Source organism: Sarcophilus harrisii, chromosome 3 (genome assembly GCF_902635505.1).
Source record: "Sarcophilus harrisii chromosome 3, mSarHar1.11, whole genome shotgun sequence".
NCBI lineage: Eukaryota > Metazoa > Chordata > Mammalia > Dasyuromorphia > Dasyuridae > Sarcophilus > Sarcophilus harrisii.
The window spans coordinates 593,738,025-593,744,409 of NC_045428.1; positions in this window are offsets into that span (position 1 = coordinate 593,738,025).

The following is a 6,385-nucleotide window of genomic DNA, read 5'->3' on the forward strand; positions in this document are numbered from 1 at the left end:
GGTAGAAAAAGAAAAGAAATTCTTTTTTTCCTTTTATGTTTCCTTTTACAAATTTAATAAACTCAACCCGAAGCTTTCGAAGATGTCCTCTTTGGCAACTCAGAGATTTAACGAGAGAGTAGGGACTTCCATGTGAGGAAACTCTCTCTACCAGGGCAGATTTCCACTCCCTCCCTGCCTGAGGCACTGGGAGATTTGGAGCAGCGTGTGGCAGCCCCTGGACTTGGGCCCAGACGTTCCTGGAGGGCCCTCTGAGCCCCCTCCCCACTCTGACCCCTCTTTGTATAGACCCTACTGAGGCCCAAAATGCTGCTGGTCGCGTCTGATTCTTCCCGAGCCCGTTTGGGTTCCCTTGGCAGAGATCCCGGACTGGTCCGCATTTCCTTCTGGGCCTTATTTGACAGGTGAGGAAACTGAGGCAAGTGGGCGCAAGTGTCTGAGGCCAGATTTGAACTCGGAAAGATGAGTCTCCCACCCAGATGGAGTTTCACCATGGCGCCCTCGGCCCCAGGATACACCCCCGCTCCCACAAAAACATCTGTATCAGAGACCTTCCCGGATAATTGTTGGATGAGACCGCTCGGATAAGGTGACAGAGGAAGATCCCCAGCACCCTCCTCCGGATACTTTAGGGGCCCTGTTCAAGGGCTTCACTGTCCCACCCCAGACCGTGAGGGCCCCTCGGCCTTTCGGGGGAATTTTCCCTGCCCTCCCCACAACACAGACACAGTCAAAGATTCCCCGGCAAGATGGTGAGGGTATGGGAATTAATAATGTTTTTAGATGCATTATGTTCATGGGACCTATGATAAAGAGCTTCACTATAAGGGAGGGAGGGAGATAATTTGGAACTGAAAATTAAATTAAATTACCAATAAATAAATAAAAAAGGAGCCTCCAGCTGATGGAGTGCATAGAGTGAGTGCCCAGGAGGAGCCAGGAGGATATACGGATATCACCGATATATTATTATCCCCATTTTATAGCTGAGAACATTGAGGCAAAGAGAGGTTAAATGGCCCACAGAGGTTTTGAGGGAGCATTTGAACTCAGGTCTTGACTCCAAGCGTTCCGGGATCCAACCACATACTCCTATTTGCTGTTCCTCACCTGTGACACTCATCTCTCGTTTCCTACCTCCATGTCTTTGCCTGGTCCTTACAGTCCCCATGCCTGACATGCTCTCGCTCCCATTCTCTTAACTCCGGGGAGACCTTCACTTCCTGTCAGTGTCCCTCGGGCCGGTGCCGATCTGGAGGCTTTTCTGGGACGTCCCCACGACGGCCCCTCCCCTCCCGGCCACCTTCCTTCTGCTTGTAGTTGGTCATGGCATGGCCGGGTTTAATTCTCCGTTAGAACGAGGGCGCCAATTGTTGATGCCTTTTCTTTAAATTTGCATCGGTTCCCGGATGGCCTGGTCATGGCCAGCAATGAACCGATAAATGAGTGAGACGGGCCCGGGCGCCTGTCCTTTGTACCCTTCTGATTATACACCCACACCCCCACAACACTCACACTCACATACACACACACACACACACACACACATACACAAACACACTCACACTGACACCCACACCCAACACACTCACACTCACACACTCAGACACTCACATACAAACACACACACACTTTCATATACACTCACATACACAAACACACACAATCATACTTACACACTCATACACTCACACATACACAAACACACTCACACTGACATTCACCCACACACAACACACACACACACTCATGCAAACACACTCATATACACACTTACACATACACATTCATACATTCATACACACTCACTCACACTTTCATACATACTCACATACACAAACACACTCACACTCACACACACACAATCACACTGACACACTCATACAATCAACACACTCACAACATACACACACTCACGCACTCACACACAGGCCACAGTGACAAACACATCACCAAGAAGATTCAGTCACCCTTTCGGAAGAGTCTCTTTGAGGAAGGCAGAGGGAACCTCAGGCCTGGGCAAGAGGGGGCAGGACCTTTACCGGGGACAGACTCATCCCTGTGGGGGCTCAGGGTGGGGTCCCCCTAATACTCTCATGTGGCTAGAGACCATCAGGGAGGACTGCCTGGAAGAGGAAGAGCTAGACTGGCCCCTGAAGGACTGTAGGGTGGGTAGGAGAAGGGGGGGATGGGTAGGAGAAGGGCCTTTCAATTGGGCAAGAACAGTCTGGGTCACGAGAGGAACATTCATCTTGTGGGGAAGTTTGACTTGGTGGAAAAAAAAGGGCTGGGTGGAGGCCTTGAATGTCTACCTGCAAGGTCTGGACAGGAAAGTGGGGCTGCGGAAAGGCCCCTGAGGAAGAGAGGTGAGCGTGGGAATGTCTTTGATGAAAGGACCCTGCAGTCATCCAGACCTCATTGCACAGCTGGGGAAACTGAGGCCCAGAAAGGAAAACTAGCTCCCCTTAGGGACTAGCCTCAGGCAAGGGGTTTTACTCTGGCCTTTGTTTCTAGTATCAAGCCTGGATGGCCTAATGAGGTTCCTCCTGACTCCTAAACCTTATGACCTTAGAACAGGGGGTGTCAGGGCTGGGAGGGCCTTAGAACAGGGGGTGTCAGGGCTGGGAGGGAGAACTTAAACTCTGGGAAGGGTCTCAAAGAGCCCCAATCCCTCCTTGGACGGAGGAGTAAACAGCCTGAGGGAGGCGAGGGGTGAAGCAATGAGAGCCTCATATCTCCTTTGCCATCTTGGTCCTGACCCAGGCCTGGGGGCACTGGTGTGGCGGAGGCTCCGAGGGTCCCCCAGCCAGGCCTCCGTTCCTGCCTCAGTGTCTCCTGCCTCCTGGATGGCCCCTTTCCTCCGTGTCCGGGCTGCCTCTCCCAGCCTCCCTTGGAGCAAGGGGCCCAGAGGGCCGGAAGCCGGGCCCCCCCCGGCCCGGGGCATTGTGGGTTACGGGCCCTGTCCGCCCCCCCCACGAGCAGAGTCCTTTACAAAAATAAACAAAGTAACTGAAATTCTAAATTACTTGTCCCTCAGCCCGGAGGACCCAGCCTGAGGGAGGGGCCTCCGACACCGGGTGCTGGGGGTGGGAGCCCTGTTCCCCGGGCCCAGGGTCGGGGAGGGCAGGAAGGAAATGGGGCGGGTGTGTGAAATTTTGGTCCGGAGTCTTGGGGGCGGGCCAATTTGGGCCCCCTGGGCCTTCCTTTCCCCTGCTCCCACCGGGAGCAGGGGACGGGCACGGCAGGCCGGGGTCGGGAGGGGCCCCGCAGTCCAACGTGGGAGCCCGGGCAGGAAGAACATCTGGGGCCCTTGCAGGGAGGTGGGGGGGTCCTCGGGGGGAGAGTGAGGGGGCGAGGAGGAAGCTGGAGACGCCGACGCCGGCCCTGGAGGAGCAAAGAATTATAAAGGGAGGGATGGGAGCCCCGGGGAGAAGGGTTTGGGGAGCAGGATTCCAGGACGGGTGGAGGGGCTTAACATGACAACACAGGAAGTCGGGGGCCGGAATCCTTGAGGGACCCATCCCCAAACTTTTTAATAGGGGGCTCACTGTCCCCAGACGGGGAGGGCCGGACTATAGGAAAAAACAAAAACTTTTGTTTTGTGGGCTTTTAAATAAAGAAATTCATCCCTGGGGAGGGGATAAACGCCCGGCCGACGGACCCAGGGGTTTTGAGGACCTTAAGAGCATGGACTGAAGTCAGTCCTTTTAGTCTCTGGCCCCACCCCCCAGGCTCTCGGCCCCATCCCCTGCTCTTGACCCATCCTGGCTTCTCCCCCCCCAGGCTTTCGGCCCCACCCCCAGGCTCTCTGGCCCCCCCCCAGCAGGGGACGGGACCGGTCTCGCGGCCTCACCCTAGATCCGGGGCCCTCCCGGGAGATGGGGCCCATCTTGGTTGGCTCCGGGCCCCAGGCTTTGGGGGCTTCCCGAGGATATCGATGACCTTTGGAGAAGGATGAAGGGGAGAAAGGGGGCCTCAGGAGAACCCGGGCGTTCCCCCACACGACCATTGGGGGTGGAAGGGTCCCCTCCCTGCCCCTCCCCCCTTTCCTCCCTCCCCCCCCCCCCCCTCCCTACCTTTCCCTTTCCCTCTGGCACCCTTTCCTTCCCCCCGGGCCGGGTTTTTGGCCCCCCTCCCCCCCGAGGCCCTGGGGGCCCCCCCCGTTGGGCCCCAGAGGCCCCGGGGAGTTTGGGGCTCCACCCCGGGGCCACCGGGACCAGGGGAGGGCCGAGGCAGTGGGCTACCCCCCGAGTCACGGGGCAGGCGCCGGCCGGGCGAACCAGGCCCAAAAGCCCAGGGGGGCGGGGGAAGGGGCCAGGGGGGCCAGGACCAGGGAAGGGGCCCAGATTGAGGGAAATACAGAGATTAGAAGATAAAAGAACCGGGACCAGAACAGGGATCCAGAGGGGGGATAAAAGACCAGGGGAGGGGCCAGACCAGGGGAGGGGTCGAACCAGGGACCAGAGGCCGACAGACCAGGGATTCCGAGAGCCCGGGATCCCAAGACCGGGAGGGGCCAGAGACCAGGAGGGGGCCAGAGCCAGGGGAGGGCCGGGGGGTTTAGAAAGGGTACAGAGAAACCAAATGGGGAAAGCATAGAACCCCAGGTCCAGGTCCCGGATTTTGGGTGGAAGGAAGCCCCGAGCCCTGGGCCCAGGCCGAGGGGAAAGGGGCTTTGGGGCCCGGGCCCCCGGGGCCAGGGGGGGGGGGAACTCCCCGAGACCGACCCTGGGACTGTTTCCCCACCGGGGATGAGCGGGAGCCCCGGGATTCCCGGGGGGAGGAGGTTAAGCACCCCCCACCCCCGAAGCCCCGCCCCCGGCATCGCCCCCTTTAGTCCCCCTGTCCTCGGCCTGGGGGCCCCAAAACCCGGGAACCCAGACAGGGGTCCCGTACCCCTCCCCCACCACCACGGGCCGATGTTTCCCCTTGGTCCAAAGGAAAGCAACCCCGGTCCTGTGTTCACCCACGCAGGGGGTAGCCCTGGGGGGGCAAAACACGGAATGAGGGAACCCTGCCCAGGCCCCCCCATCCCCCCCCCCGCAGTCCCCAAAGGGCCAAACAGGGAGAGGTCCGCTGGGGGGCCCCCTGAGCAAGAGCCAGCTGGATGAGTTTCTGAACCTGGAGATCAGGTGATTCTTCCCGCCCTTCCCCAGACCTCCGCTAGCATCCCAGGTCCCAAGACCCTCCAGCCCTCATTCCATGTGTTCAAGGACCCCTTCCCCCAGCCTGGCAGCAGATCCCAAGGGCCTCCCCTTTGTGTTGGATGAAATTTCCCCCCTCCGCCCTCCAGGGTCCCCCCGGGGCCCCCGCCGATCCTCACCCCTAGTTCCCCTTTAGGCTCAGGCCCCTGGGGGAGGATCCAGCAGGGCAGGCAGCGGGGCCCTGCACAGGCCGGGCCCCCCGGTTTGTCCAGGGCGGGACCCCCGACACCAGGAGCCTCACCACGGAGGACAGGGTAGTGATGACGGCTAAATGGAGGGGTGTCTGCCCGGGAGAACAGCTGTAAGGGACCCGAGCATCCAGGTTCCATCCCCACCCCTCCAGAAACCCGCCGATCCAAAAATTAAAAGGGAACCTACAAAGACAAGGGGCAAACATCCCACCCTCCAAGAGTTACGCCCAGGGGAGTTTGGGAAAAAGGGGTCCAAAGACCGCAAAGCCAAGGATTGCTGGTGGCTTTTCCCCCCCAGAGGGTCCCCATTTTTGGGCCCCTGCCTTAAATTGTTGTAGACATCCAGGTCCCGACCCCCTTGTTGAAAGAGGTGGACCAGGCGCTGCACGGCCATAAGGTTGCCTTGGGCCACTGCGATGTGGAGGGGCCTGAGAGGACAGAAAGAAAGTGGGCTTGCTGCCTCCCCCCTTCCTGGCGTCTCCCCTCCACTTGGCCTAAGTCCCACCCAGCCAGCGATCAGCTCACACAGTTGAGCTGGGACGTCCTTCTTTCTGGGACTCAGTTTCCCCTTTTTGTAGAGACATGGAGAACTTGGACTGGATGGTCCTTTCAGCTAGCCCAGGTCCCGACCTCCCCCCCCCCCCACCCCAACATCCCCCACCCCGTCCCTCTGGTCCAATCTGCCCCGAATTGGGACTTCCCTCCATACTTGCTTCCATCCTTTCTTTCCCTGCATCCCTCAGGCTCCACCTGCGGTCACTTGATCCCCAGTTCCTCATTCTCCCCTTTCCCCACCCCCATAGATGTCCCTTAGTCCCAGGCCCCAGGGTATGTGGGAGGGGCTCGGAAGGGGAGCAGGAGCTGCTGATTTCAGAGAAACCTTGGGGCCGGAGGCCGGAGTTCCCATAAACCGAGGCCTGGAGGGAGGGGGAGGGCAGGAGGGAGGAGGCGGGGTCGAAGGAAGTGGGGATGGGAGGGGCAGGCCCTGCC